Source organism: Lepisosteus platostomus, chromosome 6 (genome assembly GCF_059453375.1).
Source record: "Lepisosteus platostomus isolate fLepPlt1 chromosome 6, fLepPlt1.hap1, whole genome shotgun sequence".
NCBI lineage: Eukaryota > Metazoa > Chordata > Actinopteri > Semionotiformes > Lepisosteidae > Lepisosteus > Lepisosteus platostomus.
The window spans coordinates 29,556,911-29,578,584 of record NC_142616.1 but is presented as its reverse complement, the minus strand read 5'-3'; the positions used below and the strand labels follow the sequence as shown (position 1 = coordinate 29,578,584).

The 21,674-nt window shown below is 36.1% G+C and overlaps 1 long non-coding RNA gene across 1 annotated transcript; it reads left to right on the top strand.

Annotated features, from left to right (window-relative positions):
* The first annotated feature begins 17,529 nt into the window (after positions 1–17,529).
* Positions 17,530–20,964, top strand: LOC148661463 (uncharacterized). The gene is made up of 2 exons (XR_015939818.1): positions 17,530–17,597; positions 20,305–20,964. It is a non-coding gene; the product is annotated as an uncharacterized LOC148661463 (long non-coding RNA).
* Positions 20,965–21,674: the final 710 nt, after the last annotated feature.

The window sequence follows — 21,674 nt, the reverse complement described above, 5'->3', positions numbered from 1 at the left end:
ATTTCAAACAAACAGATTTATCATGTTCATTCAGCTTATCAAATCCTATTCCCAATCAGGCAGAATACCCAGCCATGTGAGAGGTGCAGTCATTACTCAAGATATTTTTAGCAGTCAAGTTCATGTGATTTCTTTTGACTTCTGGAGTGGCTAGGATGCTGTTTTTGCACTTCAGAGAAAGCAATGTCATACTCTGTAGTGTTGGCCTCCATTATTAATAGTAGCAAAGAGTGAAAAATTGAGATCTGTCTCAAAATCATTATAGGCTGCCGAAATCTTGTAAATATAGAATCTAACCAAAAAATATAACCAACACACATAAGACTTCCAAATGATAAAAAACACAACAGAAATGTGGGATTTCTGTCCAAAACATAAGGTAAAAACATTTCTTAATTTCTCAAGATGAAAAAGAAAAATGAACAGAAAAAAAAAGTTGCTCAAGAAAGCTTTAGTGAAAAAAGGAATTAACATACCTTAATTACGTAAGTACGTAAGTTACATACGTAAGTTGAACTATTTACCACTGTTTGTCACAGCTGAAATCTCAAAGTACTTATCTATTTAGAGTTTTGGGTAATATGGGAAATGTGTTATTTGCTAGCTGTTCTGTACTATAGGTATCAAAGAGAATTGTTATGCACTTTTTTTAGCAGTTATAGAATTAAAGAGGTATAATTCTATTCAATAGTTTTCAGTGGTAAATCTGAGCAAACATGAATAAAAAATAGTTCTGAAGTAGTTCAAGTACTCTAGGTTGAACACTGAAGGAAGGTTCCACAGGTGAAACATTGTGTTTCTTTTCTTCTCTTTTCAGCATGGAATAAACCTTTACTTGTTACTAAAAAATAGTTATTGTAACTTCAAGGATAAGCAACCAATTTTCTGAAATTATACTGTATATAAGGGACATGTTAAATGATGCAATGATATTAATGGTAGTCGCTGTTCAGCCGCACCAGTTTTTCGCATTACACTGCAAGGTCTCAAACAAGCAGCAGGGATGATTTTTGTCACCCCTGTGATGGCTTTGATCTGAGAGGCTTCTTCGCCTTGAAACTGCTTCTTGTCTCACACTAATGAGACCAGAGATGAATGGTCAAAGTAATTTACTGACAATGCAAACCATACAATCCCATAAAATCCATCAATTTTACATGCATGCATTTATTAAAGAGAGTGTCTTTGTTCTCTAAAATCAGTGAAGGGAGGTAGTGTGGTGAGGTATAGAAGACTGAGACTTTTACTTTTAGGAGTGTGGGTGAAATCTAGCCTGGTCAGGAAACAAACAGGATGATTTCTGAAATCAAGGTCAGCACTATGCTGAGTTTAAAACAGATAGTCTACTTTTTAGATTGAATTAGATTGTATTACAATTCTTAATGGTGTCCACAAATAAAGGCAAAAGTATTTGTCCACATGTACAACACAGTGAAAAATCATATTTATACTGTATATTAAACATTAAAAAAAAACATTTAGTTATTTGTGATACGCATGTTTCAGATTTTTGTTCAAATTTCTGTCTAATGTGCTGAACATCATGGTAAAAATACAACAGCTTTTAAATTCTTGTGAGGATTTTTTGTTGCTGGCTGCCACAGGGTTCACAGAGGAAGCGATTCAGTGTGGTATCATGCTGCAAAAGGGTGTTGAAACACATTAATGGATAACACTATTCAATATTCCAATCTATTATGCTTTATTACTTAAATATAGTCTGCTGACGGTGTCTTCTATCAATTATATCATAGTACTAGGACTGACACAGATCATGTTTTGAAAAAAGTAAGTTTAAAAAAGATCAACTTTACAATAATAAAATAATAAAAAGTCAAATAAAAAATAATTTAGGTTTAAAAGATAACCTAACCCTCATGCTACCTTAACCATTTCCATTACCCTACTAAAACCTGTATCATACTATTCAGGTGATTTAAGAGAGGGTTTGAATACATCAAAATACAAGCCTAAAACAACTCAAATGCGGAAGTATAATGAGAATTTCTATTTTTTAACTTCATGTATCCAACTTAAATACTGTGTTAAGAAAAGTTCAACCTTACCCAACCAATTTGTAAGAGTTCTTCGAACAAGCAACAACAATAGCAAAAACAGACAGAGCATATAATATGGGATATTTTGATTTTCAGAAGGCTTTTGGCAAATTTCCTCAAAATCTGAGAATACAGATAATTGGCGAATTCTCAAATTGGGGGAATCTAAATAGTGGTGCACCACAGGGATTTATACTATGTTTGCTCTTCTTCCTAATTTATATCAATGATCTACATTCCGGTGTAGATCACTGATCACTTAAAGTAGTCATGTTTGCAGATAATATCATACTATAATATCAAATTATCAAACATTGTAGAAACATTACATGTAATACAATTTTTTTAAGTTTTAAATATTATTTAATATCTAAATGTATGCATACCTTTCAACGAGAGGTTTGACCCTGGATGTCATCTTCAAGTGAATTGTAATCCAGAGTATAAGATGAAAGGTTAGCTTGTATGGAGTCTTCCAGATGCTTGTCAGTGAAATGTCTTCAAAGCAGATTCACACAAATACAATGAGTCAAACAGAGAAGCTACTTTAATGGTCGCTGTGTGTGTGTGTTATTATACCGTACTAAGCTCCATTAAAATTGCTCCAAAAATTATGGCAGATTGACAGAAATCTGATCTCTGGGGTCATAGAATTGAGAATCTGTTCAGAAATGTGAAGAATATCCATCTCCATGAAGGGGTTAGTAATTAATACTACACAGGGCTCCAGATGTACAAAATTGGTTAATCTGATTCTCAGATCTGTTCTCAAAATCCTGAGAAATCTGATGAAGTGATCCCTGTACTTCCGAGTATATGAGGCCCCAGCTGTTGTGTCAGTTTCCATCTGCATTTAGAGCACAGAATAAAATTCTACATTCTCTGTTTCAGCACTGGTTGAAGGACAAGGCTCAGTTTAGACTTGAAAGCTTTCACTACACTGATCATATCAGAGATGGCCCTCTCACACTTCAGGGCATTTAATTTCCCAGTTACAGTGGTTAGAAATGCCAAATCAAGCAAGCATGCAGTGCCTGTCAAATGGGTGGTATCCTTGTTTCGTGACTACATGAAAGCTTCAATTTCTGACAAAAGTAAAAGAAATCAGTGCATTTACTCTGCTGAGACATTGAATTTCAGTGTTCAGCAAAAGATTGCCATCCCTTGACATCAGTTCTTTTAGAAATAATGCGAATCTTTGGTGTTGTTTGGCCTGAGAGCACATTCAATTAACAAAGTATAATGACAGGTGATAAAACCCTGTAACATATTGCCTGCAGGTAGATAATACAGCGAGAGCTCAAGAAACAAGGGAAGTCTGAGTCTGCGTTGCAATTTGCAGTGAAACAAGCAATGGCTGGGACACTGTCAGCTTTTTATTGATGCCGACTTCATGATTGGTAGGTTTTCTTTCAACTAAATCTTCATTACACTGCAGATACCAACACCTTTGGTTGTTTTTTAAGAGTTTACAATGTCAACAACGCCTCTTCAATGGTGTAGTTTTCATATACCATTTGAATAGACCCCAGCAGATAAGAATATTGCTTGCATCCACTGATTTATCAACTGTCTTTTTAGAATCAATGACAAGCACCTGTATCCTTCTGTACCTGCTACTTTACATTGGCCGATTGCACAGAAACCTTCCACCCACAGCACTTGCTCCCAACTGTGCGTCTGAAAATGTAAATGACTTCTTGTTCTTTATCAAATAAAGAGCCACTTTGAAAGATGCTTTGGGTGCTGCATGGTTTTTCTTAAGCTGTTTGGTGAACAAGGATCTCTGGCATTTCAATACAGCTTTTAGTTCATTTAGCTTTTCAAACAGCAGACAGCTTCCAGTGGGAAAAGTCTGGTTGAAGTCTTTATGAACTGTAGTGTAATCATTTTTAACATTGCTTCTTTTCCTAATGAAATGCACGCTGAAGTAAAGATACCTGTTTCTGATGCATATGAAGGAAAAATTGTTCTCTCACTCCTGATGGAAATAATAGGTCTTTACCTTTTTCTTTGAAGGACCTGTCTAACTGTTCATGCGGATTCAAAATCATTAAAAAAGCTAACTGAAATTTTCCTTCTCCTTACAGACCAGTCAATACACATTGCTTAGGGCTTTAAAACTCCTATGATTTAGGGAAAGGTGAACTTTCATGTTGTTTAATATTTTCTGCAACATAATTAGTAAATAATTAATAAATACGACATTTAGTTCCATTATTTATCACAAAACCGGGGATAAACAGGTGTGGAATAATGTTGAACTAAGACTGAATACTGAATACGAGTTTTACAGTGTTACATTTAATACAAGTGAGAGTGGTTTATGACAGCTTCTCTAGGAAATAAGTGGTTAACTTAGATAACATTATATTAATGGTATTTTAAGAATCGTTTTACCAGTTACTCATTGACAGGCAGCAAGTGACCAGTCACTTGCAAGCTGGATGTTGACAACTCCTGTCCTATACAATATGAAGATGCAACAAATATTGCACATAAAATGTTAGGATATTTAATTAAAAACATTGAATCAAAATCAAGTAATGATACATTAAACTTTTATCTATTAAGGCTTCATTTAAAGTATAATGTACAATTTTGGTCACATTATAGAACTATTTTTCTGCTCTGGAAGCCATCCAGTGAAGAGCAACCAGACACATTCTGGGGCTTAATGAAATGTCCTACACTGACAGACTGACAGAATGGAATTTATTTGGTCTTGAACAGAGAAAATTAAGGTTGGATATGATGCAAGTTTTTAAAATACTCAAAAACATTGACAAAGCCAATTCAGATGACTATTTCAGAATGAGGAGTGAAAATCAAGCCAGAAGACACAAGTGGGGACTAGAGGAAAACACATTTAAAACTGAGAACAGAATGCACTTTTTTACCCAAAGTGTAGTGAGACTCTTGAACGAGATACTCGAAGCAGATACCCTGGCTGAAACCGATTAGCTACTTCTTATCAAATGGGGTAGAAAGGACTAATTACTTTGTCTCATTTGTAATGCTTTAAATGTACTGTAGTTAAACAAACTCATTGACTATTTGGTTTTGGTCGTTTTTCATATAACATATATAATATATAATTTGTGTTATAAATTTGGAAATGGCTGTGGTGGTGATCCTGGACTGAACAGACCTATTTCCACTTTTCCAGTAGTACATTAAATCTTCTTTGCCCTACTTTAGCATGATTAATTGTAGTATTATACCCATATATTGCATTTAGTTATGGCAATGAAAATTGGTCCAGGTAAAGAGATTTCATCCTGGGGTAAAACAGCCAAAGGTCTTCCTTTTAATACTTAGAAAGACAGCGAATTGTGCATTTTGGAGAGTATGCCATTGCCTTTTCTGTTTTTAATTTGAGGATTTTCATAACTTGCAGTTCTACTGATTTATCAGATTGTTTCTCCTACAGTACATGTTCTAAAATACATTAATGCACCTATAGATTTTGAGTTAATGTAAGAAAGAGCACATTAAAAATCTAGTAATAGTATGGGCAAAAATGCGAACTTCTTAAACATTTAAAATTGTATTTAAATACAATACATATTTAAAGGGGTAGAACACTCTAGAGAGGAGCCAGCGACTGCTTCTGTCTGTCTCTGAGTGGCATTAATATCACCATAGTTACCTGGGGGAAGGACTGAACAGCAGCGGTGTGTGACAGAACAATTGCCAGCTTCATATTGAATGCCCAGGCCATAAAATGCTAAAACAATTGTCTGTAAAAGCACACCAATTCCTTTCTGAAAATTGACTGGGACTTACAGGCATGCAGGTGGGATTCATAAATGAAAGATTTCCCCTTACTTCTTCACCGGCTTCACTGTAAATCGTGTTTCTGTTACTGAGTGATTTTTGCTGATTTTAAATTACAGAACATTTCAGTTTCGTGAAAACTATAGAAAGTTTTAATGATGATTCTGAGTTATTTACTATTCATTAAAAATACAGTAAACTTTGACCCCATTAAGGTGCTTAACTGATATAAAAATTAATGTTGTTCAATATTCTCTGAAACACCTGGTATGAAGTCAAATCGATAAATGGGAAAGTTTCTGATGAGGGTAATATTCTGCTCAGTTAATTGGATGTTAATACCATTGAGACATCTGTTTTCTCTCTATGTAAATGTAATGCATAAACATCAGGTGAATGCTTTATAATTTGCACTCCGGAGACTGACTACAAAGATAATTGAAATAGGAAATAATGGGAACAAAGATCTAGAATTATCTTTCAACTCTTGTGCAACAATAAGCAATCAAATTCAGCATGTTTTGGCTCTAAGCCATAATACATATTTTTTTTTTCGTGATTTTGTGAATAACTAATACATTTTCTTTTTGTATTTGTGTTTCAGTACATTCATGGGCCACCACTGGGAATAAGCTAGCATCTCTGTGTTTGCAATAGCAATAAAAATTATTTATGTAGCAGATACTGCTAAGGGCAATGTAAAATCCTTATATGCCTTTCTCTATATGTATTATGCTTTTTTATGTGCAATAATATATACTGTAGAAAAAAAAATTTTGTAACAAGATACTCAGCTACATCAAATCACAGCTACTTTTCACATGATTGCAAATTAATGTGAAATGAACACAATCCTGGATGAATAAACTGCCATGGAAATGCAAATGCTTTGAGGAAGGGAATGGAGCATTAGAGCTGGGGAGCAGCTGGGTAGTGAACACTGCACCAAGCCTTAATCTGCATTTTTCCTCAAGACTGTTATTCTATTCGAAAGAATATAGAAAAAGAGTTACAGTAACTCTCCAGATTTCCATCCTAACACCAGCTCTTCATTGCTGAAAGTCCAGCTCCCGTCAAAAATGCTCATATTTGTTTCTTACTGTTTAAGAATATGTGAATGGGAATAAATTGGTGAGACCACAAAGCAGCAACTGAGACAATAAACGCTAATGTCTATCTGTTTTGTGTTATATAACAGCAGAAATTCTTGGGAACAGAGAGAATCTGATCAAACCTGAAACGCTTAACAGGACTTGTGTGTGGCAGGTAGATCAGATCTCACTCCAGGAAATGGGGGATGTGAATAGTTTAGCATAGCGTAACTACAGTAATACAGTAGCATCATTTTTCAGATTAATGCTGAAAAATGGGCTATTAATGGGCTATCAATGAAGAATATTTTGGTCACAATTAGGTTTCAGCTCAAGGTTTAAAGTGCAGGATTATGGTTTGGTTTTAGGAATTCATTAATTAGCAAGAAAGTACAGTACAGTTTGAATTGATCATGGTTTTGTGTTTGGTTAGATTTAAGGTTTAGGATTAAGGTTAGGGTTGGGTTTTAAGGATAAATTGGGGTTTGAATTTAGATTTGTGTTAAGATTAGGGTTAGTGCTACATGAGATTAGGGATTGAGCTAGATTTGTTATTAGACTTAGAGTGAGACCTCTGTGTACAGTAGCTTTCAATTGGGAACTGCACAGGGTACATTTCAGTAGCATCCCATTTGGCAAATAATCTCCTCTGGCTGTAAAAATATGGACGTTTTCCAAGAATATTAGAGTACACAATGTTTATATGCAGTAAAGTTGTAGCTACTGTATGTGCATCTATCTGTAAACTGCAGAACCTTTAAGTACAGTACTGTATATCCCAAAAACCTTTTGTAGTTGTCAAATCCTGTAAATCACTACATGACACTGCCTACGAAATGCATGTGTCTTTCATTTACAGTATATGACTTAATACAAAAGAACAAACTGAGTTTCTTCTGTGAATATTTAAATAGATGTGTCTCTCATCATCCTTAAATAGAAATAGCCAAATATCCATTCCCAAAGCACTGTGCGTGATATTCACTTTAATAGAGTAGCGCAGGCATAAATTCCAGTCTGATCTAATGGTATGGCATGACAAATCTTATTTTTGAAGGTCAAACTTGACACATTAATTATATGTTTCTTTTAATTACGTTTCTTGAAGCTTCCATTTTAAGTATATAATTGTCATACTCCTGTTTCTTTAACCTGTTGGTTGATGACAGGTGCATTTACACTAACCTGTTAAAGAGAATGGAAATTACAGGTCACCTTGACATCAAATAAGAAATGGGCTTCAGCAGCATGTTGTTGTTTCTGTAGCATTATTTTTAATAAATCTTTAAAAAACTTGTAATAACTTCAAAGTCTACATAAAAGTTATAAGACCAATGAATCAGACTGTGGGTGGGTTTAATACATGGAATTGCAAAAGAAATCTCCACACAGTTCTATAGCTTTAGCTTTAGGAGTGGGTTACTGCCAGCATAATACTATTTAGATTGCTTTTTTCACTGTTACACCCTTTACCTTTTCTTTAAACTTTCTTCACTGTAAAGTTTGAAACATTTGAAAACTTTCTTTGCTTATTTGATGCAATATTGACATTGTTTTTAATTTAAGTACCCTTGCCTTTGGCTTATAGATTTGAACATATTGCTATTCAATTCTCTATTTTGTTGAGACTTACATGATGTGACTATAATGTAGATTTTAGAAAGCCTTAAATAATATGTTTGATGTGTATATAGTTTTTGAGCTTTAATGGCCATCTTTACAGTTGAAAAGGGTTTTCTTCTGTTGAATTAGATTATTTACAGCATGCTTTTTTGTTTTTTATTTTGTTTTGATTTAACCATTACCATCTGGATGGAGTATGAGCAGATTGCTACAAATAGCCATCAATATACCATGTTCTATTACAGCATCTTTTAGGACTAAAGGCAGTTTATAAAGTATCTAGAAAGCAATATCTAATCCCATGCCAGGACTTCCCAAAACAGAGTCAGCCTGTGCATCAAACTCTACAGCAGGGCTAGTCCATTCTAAACCACTTTAATATTTTAATACATGCACAAAGCTGTCATTCTTCTGGAACTGAAGAAATGGTAGATGAGTCATGATGGAACCATGTGTCCAGTGTGGCATTAAAGCTCAAACAGTTCAGTTCGGTAGCTGCGTCAGCATGCGTAGGCTGCAAAGGAACAAGTAATAGGTTTATTCCATGCTGAAAACAGAAGAAAAGAAACACAACGTTTCGGCTATGGAGCCAAAGTAGGAACTCACCTGAAGAAGTCTCCACAGTCTAAATGATACAGTATGTTTATTTTCTTCTTTTTCAGCATGGAATAAACATTGACTTGTTCTTTTAAAGCTCTAATGCACATGGAGAGCCAGTCAAACAAAAATCTGGTCATGGTGTCGCTGAGTTAAATGGCTATTAGATGACATTGCCACACTGGAAGACCAATGGTTGAATTTTATGCATGTGCGGCATCAATCTAACTACGTGATAGATGTTTTGGCCACCATATCTCTTCTTTGTGTTCAACTTCCTGATGCCGGTCTGTGTGACCAAAAGAGCACTAAGGTTCCTTGCTAAGAAGTTTGATTCTGAGGGCATTTATTGAAAGTAATATCCATTATAGTCTGTAACTGCCTTGATGAAACATAATAAATACTCAATGCTCAGCACTGGAATAATTTCAGATCTAAAAAGTGCTGGTTAGAGTCAAATGACTTTAATTTTCTTTTGCTACAGAGAATCTTCATTAAAAAGTCTTAAATGTTCAGTGCTGGCTCAATGATTATGAAAAACCATCAGATTTACTGTATATATTCTCAGTAAATTAAGCCTTGCCTTCATGCAAAATTGTTCATGATTAAGTTTTCCCTTGGCCTGGCTATTTGAAATTGAATAGCTCTTGATATGCTTCATGGGCCTAAAGCTGTAGAACACCTGTGATTCTAAACCACTTTACAGCATATTATACCAAAGAGATTTTAATCAGTATTAATTCTTAATTTAGTGATTTGGTGCTGCTGGGAAATATGATCTGGCACTTTCAATTATTAAAGATACACTTAAATGGATATTACTAGAGAAGCAAGTCTATACTGCTGTAAAAAATAACATCTGTATAGTATGTAGGCATATAACTCAGTAGTTGGTACTACTGGTGAAGTATGTCAGCCCTGCAGGGGTAGTAAATGATGAGAAGACAGATGAAACTGCTCTAGTGTTGTGTCTGTTCCAAAGTGTAGTGAAGTTATAAAATTAGAAAGCGGGCAGTAAAATGTTTAATTTGTTTTCCTCCTATTGAAATTGTCCATATCAAAGGGAAACAACTTCTGCTTCTGCTGCAGTGGAAGACAAAACTTGTTTAAACTAGTTGGGACTGGTTTTTGAAAAAATGACACCTGGAAATTTAGAAGATACTTAACAAAATAAAGCTGATTTATCTCACAGAACTTGATAAACCTATTTTTTTTCCTGTATTTTTTGGCTGTTATAATACTGATAAACTGATACTGGTTGACTGCCACATGCCTTTCTCAAATTGTCCCCATGGTAATGAAGAGCTCCTTAAGGTCATTATGATTCTAGACTCAAAATGTGATGTATTCTTTCCTAGGATTTATTTTTTGTGAAAACTTTACTTGCATTTCTTTCAGTTTCTCCCAAACCCACCATTTGTTACATAATGAACAGATTTGTTTTTCTGAAAACCAAGCTCCCAGAGTAGGAAATAATCATGATTAATAACGATATAGTGCTTTTCTGGACACACCACTCAAAGCGTGGACTCCCCTCCACCACCACCAATGTACAGTACCCAACTGGATGATGCGATGAGTGCACCAGAACACTCACCACACACCAGCTGCCAGTGGGAAGGAGAACAGAGTGATGATGCCAATTCAGAGATGTGGATTATAAGGAGGAAATAATTGGTAAAGGCCAATGGGCAATTTGGGTAACACCCCTACTCTTTTTGAGAAACACCCTGGGATTTTTAATGACCTAAGAGGTCCTAGTTTTTATGTCTCATCCAAAGGACGGCTTGTTTTTACAGTATAGTTTCCCCTTCACTATACTATACTGGGGCATTAGGACCCACACAGACCACAGGTTAAGCTCCCCTTACTAGCCCCACTAACACCTCATCCAGCAGCTACCTTAGTTTTTCCCAGGAGGTCTCCCATCCAGGTACTGGCCAGGCTTGCACCTGCTGAGCTTCAGTAGGTTGTCAGTTGTGAGTTGCAGAGAATATGGATGGTGGCTATAAATAAATGGAAAAAATCTAATGTTTATTGTCTTGATAATGGTCTTTGTCTTTAAACAGTGAATCTGCGTAAAATCAGTTTTAAAAAAAAGCTTTGCATTAGCCTGTTACCACATGGTTAGTTATTCAGAAACGACAGTATGTTACTTACAGTATACTGTATATATTATTGTATCCTAACATCTTATTGGTATTACTAGAACCATCATAATATCATCCCTAAATGATCTTTATGATAAAATACCTTGATTTGACCATATTCTAGCACAGATACCTAACACTCCTTCTGCAGTATGAAATGATATCAATGATAGCACATCTTTTCCAGTACTTTCAACAATAGTGCTCTGCTTTGATATACAGTAGAACAGCCTGAATATACTGTACACAGTACAGTAACCTTAACAATGAAGGTAAGTTGGGAATTTTTATTTTTACTTTATCTTTAAAGAGCTGAGTTTCTAGGCTAGTGCATAAAAGTGTACATAGAGTGAGTATTTTAAACAGATATTCTCATCATTATATTCCCAATTTGCCATCTATTTTTGTATGAACAGTGCAAAACTCAATCAGTACAGAATAAGTTGGAACTGAACAAATTTTACTTTCCCCTTAGATCTCTTCTGATGCTCCTTAAACTGTACTTCTCCTTTTATAATCTGAAGGGCATCTTCTCTTATCTTCATCTCATGCAATTTTCTCACAGTATTTTCTTCTTGTAGCATCTTCTGCCTCTGATCTCCTCCTGATGCCCGTGTCTGTGTGCTCCAGAACTTGCCTCCCCTCCCCACTTTCATTATCAGTCCTGAACATTCACTGATAAAGCAGGTGGAGCAGAGGTCCTGAGTAGTTAAAGCAATTAAAGGTTAGAGGTCCCTTATGTAGCCTGTATACAGTATATCTTAAATTTTTGAAAGATGGCATCTCTCTGCTAGTAAAAGGTTATTCAAGCTGGTTATAAAAGAAGGCTGAGCATAAATAGTGATGTAGAAACATGTATTTACCTTGACAAACTTTATAAGAGTAACACAGAAGCTCACTCTGTCTTAAGAGGTATCACTAAAGCAGCGCATCAGATTAGCCACAAATGAGAAGACCATTGTTCATTTCATATTGTTTCTCCATAACCCTAAAGATCGCATGCAGAGTCCAGTCTGACAGGCACCCCAAGCTGGAATCTAACCTTCGAGGCAATAGAGCTAACTAGATAGATAGATAATACTTTATTAATCCCGTAGGGAAATTGATGATCTACCACACTACCATAAAATTCCCTGACGGTCTTGTTTGAAATGCAATAATAATGTGTACTGTAAATCAGAAGAACTTGTTTCAGATTGAAATATAGTACAACATTGAGAGGCTGGGTGATTCAAATGAGGCGCCCTAGAAGACATCTGAGCCTGTCACTATATAATGAACGAGCAGCTGATTCCTTTTCCAATGATTGCGTCAATGCTGTTGGTTATATATTTATTATCTCTGTGGCTATGTAGATCTTTTGCAGGAGGTTTTTTCTTTAAATTGAACTCCCTTTGCTGTTTTAGTCCGTTCATGCTGTAATGCCAAGCTGATTCATTTATGCAGTAGAATAGCATGATATGTCCCACGCATGTCCTCTAAAGTCCCGAAAATAAATTAGCATCCTGAATGTAAAAAAAGAGCAATAATTCTGTGTAGGAGTTCTTGAAAACATCCCAGAGATATTTTTCATAGCACTAATGGATAAGGAGCCAGTGTTTCCAGGTGTATTCATGGATGATTTTAGAACCACCTGCATAACAGTCTCCCACATTTATTTGTTGTCAAATATTAAAAATTAGAAGAGTTTAAATATGAGTGAAAACAGAAATGTGTAGTGTGCTTTGCAAGTTCTTAAAAGCTTTTAAATTTGAAATCAGAAAGAAATTTGCAACAAACCAGCAAGCCTTGCTGTAGAGATTATTGTCTTCAGTGAAGACACAGGAGTCAAAGGTTTTTTCATGGTCTTCTTAAAATCTTCCCCATGGGTCCAGTTTGATCTCAGGAACCTAGAGTTCCAGTTTGTTATTCTTCGGCTGTAGTCAACCCATCACAGTTGAGACAGTAGCTGCATGGGGAAAAACTCCAGCTGATTGAGAGAGGTCACCTCCTAGGCCACGATAGTGTTTTGGTTTGCGCACAGAAATGATAAAAGCAAGCATCACTGGCCTGTAAAGGCCACGAATCTGAGGACATGCAACAGAGCTGCCTAGCAAACTGTCAGACTGATAAGGACGTCTGTTATCGCATCCCTCCCAGATGAATAGCTAATGTTGGAAAAACTCCTCTCCTACACATCAGAGCCAAGCAGAACTCCCCATAGGCATGGGGAAAAACTAAGCAGCGTGTCTTTTAGTAAATCCTACTAATAATAATGGCATTCATCATATTAATAGCACATTTTCCTTAATAAAGATAATGGAAGTAAATCACATGCTGTTGAATACTTTTTGCATAACAATTCTATCAGTATAGCCAATAAACATTATGAAAACTGATCCTGTCATTTGCTTTAGAGGCCAATGTAGAAAAGAAAGGAGTGGAGCCTAAATGTTAGAAGATATTTATAGATGCCATTAATCATCCATTTCACCAGAATGTTTTTATTGCGGATGGTTCTCTAATGCACCTAACCTGCTCCACTCTATTCTAACATTTGAAAGAAATGAAATCCAGACATTCTCAGAGGGAAAACACTTTGTACTCGTTTCACTCTAATGCATCCCTTTCTCATTTTCTGTTCTCCCTTTAATTTAATCTTTCCTTGGAAAATATGCATTAACCCAGAGCACCACGTATTTGCTCTCATATTGATGTGGGTGATGACTGTCATATTTAGGTGTTCAGCCCGTACCAAATTTTAAAGTTATAGTCCTACTCTAGCCTTAAGGTCTTTTTCTATAATATCCTTTACTGACGCTCCCCCCCCCCCCCATTAGCAAAACATAAAAAAACACCAAAAAGAACAATTAAATACTATTACGGACGTCTTAGATTCATTGTTTGTTTCCATATCCCATGTGTCACAAAGCGTTTTTTCAGGACCCTATGCAGACGGCAAAATCCAGAAGGGAGTGAGAAAACACAGGGAAAAAAGACTGGGATAGGGGCTGGAAGAAGAACAGGGGGCGTGTCCAAGGCACGCAGGTGCTCAGGGGCCTGGTCCAGGCAAACAAGTCCGAAGGGAGTCCCTTACAATATCCTGAGAATGCAAATGTCCAGAGCTGGGTGATCCATCCTGACAGAGAAGACAAGAGTTAAAAGCCAGTGCGGGTTCCAGCGAAGGGTCGGGGGAATAAAAAAGAGTAACAGGGCCAAGCCCCGGACCCAGATGGTCAGGACGCCGTTGCGAAGCCTATGCAGTCGAGTCCCTCCTGGACTCGCTGGTAGGCGGGCTTCCGCGTGTCCATGTTCCAAAGCTGAGCCTAGATTGGTAGGAGCGTCTAGCTTTGAAAGGGGAGACTGGAACAGGCGGCAGGTGCAGGAGATCAGGTAAACGAGGAAGGGCTGGGGTGTCCTTAAGAGGAGGGGTTAACGATCGTGACACCATGCCGCTTCTGCCAAGGACTGTGATCTAGTTTCTTGGTGAGCTTTAAGCTGACTCCTTCCAGGTGCTTCTCTATATATCAGCAATTTAAGCTGCCTCTCTCAGAGGCTCAGAAGGCGATGATAGCTACAAATGTTTCCAACCAGCACACTGAAATCTGAACAGTTACGATATACGATGTATGAACTTGTTAAAAATTAGAAAAAACTAAGATTTTTATAAAAAGATATGAAAAGATGGTTTGGAGATTTCCTGTGTTGTCCTGTCAAAGAGATTCAGTAGAACCTTTGCGAAGCAGATAGCTACCAGGAAGTAATCACTTTCTGGGTATATATCCTAACATGACCAATGACTATTGCTGGGCTGGTCAGGTGATGGCAGACAATACTGTAGGTCATCCCCAAAAGATTTCAGGGTGATGTAATAGCAAAATCTACCATCTCACCCTCTCTGACCACCATTGAGTTACAGTGAGTGTCTATGCTCTGTCACTGGTGGACCATTATCAGTGCATAGAAAACCTGAAAAGTTCCTTCTGAAAAGTTTACTTAATTGACCATGTTTTCCCAAGCTTATGCTTTGCATTTATTTTGCTCTTCTAATGGTTCTCAGTGTTTTTCCATATTTTAGCATTGGTTTACAATGCTTTTATCTTGAGTTCATTTAGCTACTGTATGCTACTTTAATGATTTTTTGTTGTTTGGACTTATATACCTTATTCCTTAAAATTTAATTTCTGCTTAATTTTAATATTGATTCTTTACATGGTGAAATAAGAAGAATTAAATAGTAAAATTAATGTTTTTGCTTTTGAATTATCGTAGTCTTCCACACTGTAGTCTGTACTGACACCCGAGATGGAGTGTGTGCGCTTACTTGTGTGATCGGGTATAGCATTCTGGATGAGCCACCACATTAAGGATTAGAGTTTTAAAAGCTGCCTCTCCAGTGGGAGCCTGCTTATTACAGGAGGGAAAAAACACCTTTCAAATATAATGCAGTCCATAAAAGGTTTAATTTGTATTGAGTACTTCATTACCCTCAATGATACACTGAATGTCAATACAATACCTATTACCTAAAACAACTAATTAGCTAATTAGATACATCTCCAGGGTTGTATAATAAGTGCCTGTTTGTGATTTAGCAATGTGGGAGATAAAACAACAGAGGCAGATAGCTGACTCATACAGTCCACTATCTCGGAGCTTTTTTAAAAAAAATGCAGCTGAAAGAACATCATAGGCTTGTTATTATAGAGGTTAAAGTGTTGGGACAATCAATTAACCCCTCCAAACTTGTTTTGCGCTTGGTAGATAGGGTTTTACTGGTAATGGGAGATTTGCAGGTGTACTGGTATGAAGCATTAAAATGCAGTTTCATGTTTGTTTTTAACAGTACGGTAAAAATAGAAATGCCTCCTAAAACAAGCTGTTTTAGAAACAAACTTTTCTTTCCAAACGTAGTGAATAATGTAAGCTGATGACATATGCCTTATCTCTCCCTATGTTCTGTTGTTGAGTGCCTCCCTGTGGCTGTGTTGATTTGGGCTTAGGCATGGCATTTCGTTTCTGAATTTTTGAGAAACACAAATTGCCAAAATGCTTGTTTTTCTAAGCCTCTTAGTGTCTGACCTGTGTAGGCATGATTTCACAGTGTGAGTGTGGATTTTGCTTAAGGGTACCTGACCCTTTAGTTAAATTGGCATAACCTGTGTATTGGTGCCCCTAGAGGTGACTCTTACACAGTGCCAGCATGCAACTCTTACAGCACAAGGTGGCAACATTTCTTGCATTTAATACACGTTTTTTTTTGCTTCTTCATGTCTTTGATTCTAATTTATTCTATGAGTCGATGAAGATCAAGTCTTAAGTGATATTGCTAGTCATATATACTAACAGGATAGAGAGGAAAATACTAGAATAATAAGGCAGAGCAGCCACTTGTCTGCGAAGTCCAAATAGAGACAGTGCCGGACAACTGTGAGTGAGTAGGTGAAAGGCAGGGAGAGTGCTGTGGTGTGGGTCAGACTAGGAGATATTGCACTCCACAGCACAGAGCCACCTGAGACCTGGTCTTGTATTTATTTTACAACACCACTATTTCAAGGAGGTAAAAGTTAAAGACTATCGAGAAAACATTTCCACAATGTGATTCACTAGGGTTCCTTATTCTTTAGACAAGCATCCCAGGTGGCATTTAATATGAGCAGTCTGCTATCTCTTTATCTAATGACTATTGGAATTCAAGAGGGTTATATCCTGGTTTTGTCTGTGTCAAAGGTCTACAATTTAATAATTCTTCCATCACAAAATTCTAATCTAAAGAACCGGTGATTTGTTTTCATGGTAAATTGCCTTATAGTATGTTTTGCTGAAAACAAGTCCTGCATACAGTATACAATGTTGTTCCACATTCTTTGAACGTATCTAGCAGCAGACATGTCAACTGGTTGCAGAACTACAAATAAAAAAGGGTAAATAGCAAAACCATATTGTGAATAAAACATCTGACTAGGTGGGGTCAAAAAAGTAATATAAAAAACAGGCCAACCAAAGCTCTTATACAAGAAAAAATATATACAAAAGAGAATGACAAACACAGAAAGACAAAAACAATTTCAGTAAAGAATGTCCTTCTAGTGGTTTCAAACTAAAGACTTTCAGTCACCCAGGCAACACATAGCCAAGGACACTACACAAACACTAAGACTAGAGTGCAACAACTGACGTGCCAGGTTTATTACAATAGACAACACCCCCTTTTGATGGACAGGCAAGTCTCCATTTAAACCAGAGGAGAGCTGAGATCTGTAACTTGATACAAAATGGAGGAACAAACAGAGAAGGACAACAGTGTAGATCCACAACAGGTAAGGCAAAATTACAAACAGCCAATACAAAGATAAAATTAACAGCACTTATTTCCAATAACAATATGTTAAATAGAAATACAACAATATAATGTACTTTGTTTTTGGATGCTAAGGAAACAGTAGCAGGTACAGATAAGTACTGAATTTAAAAGTTTTATTAGAGACCTCTCATGTAAGTAATGAGCTTGGAAGCAGAAGATAATGTACTGAACAATGATGCATTCATTAATTTTAGTAAAGTTGTATCAATCTTTAGCCATAAGACTAAGTTAAATGGTGCTTTAGAATCAATAGTGCTGGCATGAATGTGTTTGACAATCCTTTTTTCATTTATTTCCTTTCAGTCTTTGTCCAAAACACATTACAGTTCTCTTAACATAATGAAGGCACTCCTGTGTTAAATACTAAACTCTCAACACTCATAGCTCAATAGATTTCTATATATAATGGCAAAAGTTACCACTTTGTTTTCAGCAGATCAACTTAGGTGTTGACTTTCGACACAAAGAAAGATATTTTTCAGGTTTCACTGTTATATAATAACAGCATATTACAAAATATTAAGACCCTTACTATATGCATTGAAAGATATTGTCAGCTTAAGGTATTGAGGTCTCCTTAATGGTATGTATTTTCTATTTTACTTAGTAGAAGATAAAATCAGATTTTATTTTTTCACACTCAGAGATTTGAAAGATGTGCTGAACCTCTACATTGATTCTTTCTGCATTCTACATCTCTTATTTTGCACTGTGGAGCCCTTGGTGATCTCCCTGTGGAGACTCTAAAAGATTCATATTACAAACTAGCCAGAGAACATGTTAGTGCTAAATTCTGCCTTGGACTTATCCTGTCTATTTGACATCAGATAAATATATTATCAACATATATCAAGGTGAATATGAAGGTGAAGGTTCTTACTTATGCTCCACTAGAATCCGTATAGGTAGTGTCTTCATTGCACTATAGATCATTAACTTTTTCTCTTAATTCATAATTCTTGTCTTTCTTATCAGTTGGTGTGCTCTGATCAAGTTATAATGGGAGAGCATAACACTGCACTACCCCTGATCAAAAGATCATCATCAAAGCTGATTCACTCAAGGGCAGACAATCCAGCTTGTTCTAGTAATCATTGATTTTTCTCCATCAATGCCAGGAGGCTGAAGCCAGTCTTGTTTTACTGTGAAGTGTTTTGGCATTAATGCCCTCCAGATGGCCATTTAGTTATTATAATAAGTATAGCATCTGAAAGGGGGAATTAATTGCATCTAAAGCCTGTTTATTGCCGGTGTCTAGCTCCACTGCTTCCTTCTGCTGAGTTCTCTGTGGAGTTTAATGAGACTCTCCACTTTAGGATGGAGAAACAGATATGATTTAATGAGAATAAGCAAGGAGGTAGGAATTAAATTATGATTACTCAACCATCCAGTTTATCACAGTTTTCGTGAGGCTGTTGCTTTCCTATGTGTTATTTTGATTAGATATATAATTGTGGTCCTACCATCTGTTTTGTATTTTCTATAGTATATGAGTTTATGAACAAACTGTCACTTGGTTTCCTGGTTCCTGTTAATACTACAGGACCTGTTACAGACTGTCAAATAGTGTTGCACCAATGTGGTCCGTGTGTTCATACTTGAAGCAAAAAAGTAACTTGTATCTTTGTGACACAGAACTGTTACAAAAGGGTTTTAAGATTAGGTACTCAAGAACAGACACAATTCCAATTCCATAACTTAAAAACAATATTCACATTCAAGTCACCTTAATCATAAAATCAAATATATTTGATCTGACAATTCATAATTGCAAACCAAGCAAAGTACTTAATGGTGTCTGTTGTTTCTTCCCAATACTCATGAGCAAGTCATTAAAGTGAGACTAGCAGGTGGATTGAGGTTTTGATTTAATTAAGGATTTCATTTTAAATTGTGATTATTCTATTTTCTGTATATTAATACTATTTCAGAAAACATTGATACCTGGATGATACTAATACATATACATTTCACTTCAATGAGCATGCTTTTTTTGAAAACTATTGCATCATTCTACTGTATCAGTCACAGAAACAGCAGCTGCACTGAATTCTGAATGGATTGAAAAGACTAGAGAGTGAGATGGGAAAAGCTGATGAGAAGCACTGTTATTGAGGGGAGCTGAATTACAGCAGAGCCGTTACTAATATCAAGAGAATTTCACTCCCAGACTCTGCTCTGGTCAACCACAGAACTGCAGACAGAAGTAAACTGTATCAGGTTCTGTCCTCCCTGAGCAACAGGCTGTTGGGCACTGTGAGAAACTTTTTACTACATTCAAACTATTTGAAATTAGAATTGTTTTTTTAATCTCACATATTCTTCTATATTCATCCTAAATCATTATCTCAAGTGTTTTTTCCATAAGTGATAGCTCATGTAAAAGTATGATCTGTTCATCATTTGTTATTCATGGGATTTTAGGTGCACTGGAAAAGTCTTGTGGGGCTGTGACTGCCATACTGTACAATGGTTGTGGAGGCAGAACTATACTGTGCAGTATGCTCACTGTGATTTGCAGTGGAACATACTGTGTTAGGAGGTTCTGGATTATGGTTTGGAACCCAAATTATGACAAACCTTGCCTTTTAAAAGTATTTATTACAGCAACAGTTTATTATAATAAGTATAGGCTGGGTAGTGTTACCTGGTTTTTTTTACAGGTAGATGGATGGAGCTGTCCTGGTCAACAAGCAGAAGAGCCTACCGGACACCAGAAGTCTTTTTTAAGCATAGAATAAACACCCATACAGTATATGCACAGATATTATTTGATTATTTATGAATTAAGCCTTTGTGAATCAAACTGTAGATGCCTTTAAATGGTAAATTATTTTGTGTTTAAATCCTTTACCAGTTAGTGAAAAAATGGTCAAAGCTTAGAGTAGACTAGCTTTCTCCTGTGTAATAGTACCACAAAATCTATTAATGAAGATTAAGACGGAAACTCTTAAGGGACTCATCATACTGTATTGAAGAGTTTTATTTTAAATTAAATACTAATAAATACTGTACTAATATTAAAGCTTAAGATCAATATAATGCATATCTGTAGTACCATGATGGGTTAACAGCTGAAAAGAACACAAATGACAAAGATAAATCTCTTTGGGGAAAAAACTTCAGTAAATAATTGCTTAAAATATTTCTCACTTCAATACTAGCGGGAAACTAGTTCCCATTATTCTACAACAATACGCTAAGTATACTGTCTATTCTCTAAAGACACTACATAACACATCAGTATTGAAGACCAGTCCCTGAGGCCAGAAGAATCTGCTTTTTTTCTTTTAGAACCTCATAAATAAAAATGTCTTCATTTATATTCTTTTTCAGTGGTTGTAATTTTTCATTATCTTCAGATCAGAAAGAAAACAACCTAGAAAATTGAAAAATGTAGCCTAGAAATTTAAAATGTCTCATTATTTGTGAATTTAAAAAACATGACCCTTAAGTTCAGTGTTGAAACAGACAAAATAATCATCCCTAGTCCAGTTATCATTATGAACACTCAGTACAGACTTAAATTTTAACCTTAAACCTAACACCATTATAACCCTTCAAATATATTTATGGTTGCAATTGACAGCTGACTGCTGAATGCGTCAGGACCCAAAACCCATTTCAAATCAAAACCTGAGATCAATCCCACAGCCTACACAAAAATAACTAAATTAACCCATTTCAAATGTTACTGTAACTTTAACGGGATATTGTGTGTAATGGAAATTAAGGCTAACTTAATATTCGTCTTAAATCCAGTGCAAAATTTAAATGAAGGCTTGCACCCTAAAGTGAAAATTACCATAGATTCTGTAGCAGCTGCAGTATCTGACTTTAATCCATCAATGTATTTTCTAAACACTATCCAATACAGGGTTACAGGGGAGCTAGCGACAGGCATGGTGGGATACCAGTCCATCACAGGGCCCAAACACTTCCATCACAGGGCCAGTCTTACTAGAATCCAGCTACTGTAACCTACCAACCCACACAAAACCCATGTGAACATAGGGAAAACATACAATACAAA